This window comes from Fukomys damarensis, unplaced genomic scaffold, assembly GCF_012274545.1.
Source record: "Fukomys damarensis isolate Sample0158 unplaced genomic scaffold, DMR_v1.0_HiC HiC_scaffold_3, whole genome shotgun sequence".
Classification (NCBI taxonomy): domain Eukaryota; kingdom Metazoa; phylum Chordata; class Mammalia; order Rodentia; family Bathyergidae; genus Fukomys; species Fukomys damarensis.
This window is the reverse complement of record NW_022900915.1, coordinates 11132509-11135466: the sequence shown is the minus strand read 5'-3', so window position 1 is coordinate 11135466 and position 2958 is coordinate 11132509. Positions and strand designations below refer to the sequence as shown.

General features: G+C 42.5%; 1 protein-coding gene across 6 annotated transcripts in view; it reads right to left on the bottom strand.

Annotated features, from left to right (window-relative positions):
* Ppp2r2b (protein phosphatase 2 regulatory subunit Bbeta) overlaps window positions 1–2958 on the bottom strand; it is a 508455-nt gene that overhangs the window by 249906 nt on the left and 255591 nt on the right. The window lies entirely within an intron of this gene.

The following is a 2958-nucleotide window of genomic DNA, read 5'->3' as shown; positions in this document are numbered from 1 at the left end:
CCCCCCCCCCCCCCCCCGTGTCACGCAGCCGAGGGGTCTACGCTTGCACCTAGAGCTCCCGAGCTTCTTGACACACCTGCCGTTCATTCAGGACAGCAAGTACTAGTGGGCTCCTCTGGGTAGGCTAAAGCCCCTGTGTAATGCAAGTGGTCCCTTGCCGAAGTTAGAGCGCGAGGCCTGGAGCTCACAGAGAGCCTCAGGACGAGTGCAGAGAACGTGGAGAAGAGCCGCGTCGAGCATACCCTAGCGTAAGCCCTTCCTGCTAGGAATAAGACGAGAGCAGGGGTCAGGACTTTGCAACTGCAATCCCGTCTGGCCCTCCCATTCAAGAGTCAAAACATCTAACTGTGGCAAGTCGATGTTCCGAAAAGCATCAGGCAAACATTGGCACAGGACTGAATGGGACCTAGCTGACCTATTCCGTCTGAGGAAGTCCTAGACACCCTGGCTGTGTGCATTTTGTGGACAAACTGCTGCAGCCCCGCTTCGGTTTTGCTAGGGCAGGAACGCCTTCCCTTCGCCCTCAGCATGCAAGGTATACACGAAAGGGTTAGGGAGCTCCGTGGCCACAGAGAGGCCCTGCTACCCTGAGGGAATTTCAAGGACCCGATTAATGCAAAGAAAGAAGCCTGTCTCCCTACTTCAACTAGGAGGGAAATACAGAGCCTACCCTCCATACCTCTCCAAGTTGCAAGTTCCACATTTGAAAGAAAATTAGATCATCAGAGTTATGAAACAACCAAAATCACTAGAAAGCCAACTGGGAAAAGACATTTCCCTGGTTTCCTCCTGTAGAAGATATTCATTTCGATGGGTGTCACTGTAGGGAGAGATATCAGCAAATGTCTTGCTCAGTGAAGCTCCACAAGTTTAGCTACATGAGCCCAGAGGGACCTGGGAGTTAATTATATACATACAATGCTTCGGCTAACACAATTTAGAAAGTATTTGAAGTTCAAAAAAAATGAGAAAACAAGTCCTTAGCTGAGGTTTGGGAATTGCCATTCGATTGCTAAGAATAGAGGCTTCCGGCAGGTGGAAAATAGCATCGCCCCCATATCCAGAAAGTGACCGCACATCCTAAAAGTAAAAAGAGTAAAAATGTCTTTTTATATAATTTTTGGGGGAAATTCATCTTCCAGCCTATTCCCTTTTATTTTCATGTGGTGGTTCAGTCCTACACAGTTATTTATTTGTCCGAAGTCCACATGTGCGATTTAAGTATCAGATGTAGAACGGTGCGAGTTGATTTAACCCACTTCAGTACCCTTGTCCTGGCTGGCTCTTCCATATGATGAGCTGTGTCCATCCCAAGGCAGTCCAATTCCATCACCCATGGTTAGCACAGTCAAGCTTCTCATGAAGAATGGCACATAGTGGGGAGGAAGCAGAAGGGTAAAAAGCAAAGTCCATCTCTTTGTCATCAAGGCGATGAGAGAACATCTTGCCTTCCACTGGAATGACCTTACGTTATGAAGGGAGTCACCAGAACAGGGAAATTCTCTCCCTTATCTTCCTGGAACACAGGCTAGATCAGAGCAGGACTGTGTGATGATTCAGGTAGGCTCAGGGTCATTGGTGAGGCTGTGCTGGAGGGAATTTTCCATTGTGACCAATGGGGAAAATGTTCCCTCCACAGACTGAGCCTCTGAGTTCACTAAATTTTCCCCTCCTCGTTTCCCATGAAATTCTTCCTTTTTGTATACAACAGTACACAGACACAAGTTCAGAGAAAGCAAGTTAGGTATATTTTCAATAATTAAGTAGGCTTCAAGGTTTCTACCTTGTGAATGCTCTCTTTCACTATAAGCAATGGAGAACAAGCCCCTCCAAGCATAACCAAGGGGGCAAAAAGCTATTGGCCATGTGCTTTAGAGCAAGGACATGTTAGAGTAAAGGAGATAGTGAAAGAAGGCACACACCGTGCTGTGGGATAAGGGACTGCATAGACCATTTCCTACAGGATTTTACCGAACTCCTACTCCTCCCAAATGGCAAGCTCTTTCCAAAGCGTTGCCATTTTTGCCTTCTATTCCGTAACGCCCCTGGCATTCTCCAGGGTCTCAGTGTTACCATTTCACTGAGACATTATTCCCCAACCGCACCGTGATCCCTACTTCCGGTATTTTTGTTTCTGCAGTTTTGGGGGCTTGTTCATGACCTAGTTCATTTTATAACATTTGTTTAGTTATTGCTGTCAGACATTTCCCTCACACCTCCAATACTGAGTGCCTGTCATTTAGTAGATGCTTCATTGCATGTAGTGAGTGGAAATGCACATTTGTTGAATGAATGAGTCAATTACTGAATTTATTTAGTGATATTTAGGTTTTCTATATCTAATTTCATTAGAATTTATGAAAATAATCTGCTGTGAGCCAAAACATTTCACCTCATTATCCTTATCCCAACTGAAAGTATTGTTCCTATTCATTCCAATAGGCATATATGTCTCCCAAAATTTACTGAATACTTAAGATATGCCAAGATTGTTCTAGGTGGTAGGGATATAGATAATATAAAAGAGGTCCTTTCCTTCACAGAATTTAAAATTTGTCATCTGATTTTAATACCACTTGATTTCCTGAAGACACAATAAATACATTATAAGTCAATAGACCATAGCCTAACGGTTAGATGCCAAGGCTATTATCAAGCAAAGCTGACTTTTTTGCTGTTCATTGTTATATCCTCAAGCAAGATACAAGCTTTCCCTAAATCATGGATTTTCTTATCTATAAATTAAGAAGAAGAATAGTGTCTATTTCATAATGTTATTGTGAGGATTAAATGATATAATACATGGAACAATTATGTTGCTTTTATTTTAAGGTTTTACTTGTATCATCACTATGATCAATATTTAACAAATGTTTTTATCAGACACTACGAGGTGTGAATGAAAACTATAACGGATGTTTAATTTTTTTTTTTTTTTTTTTTTTTTTTTTTTTTTTT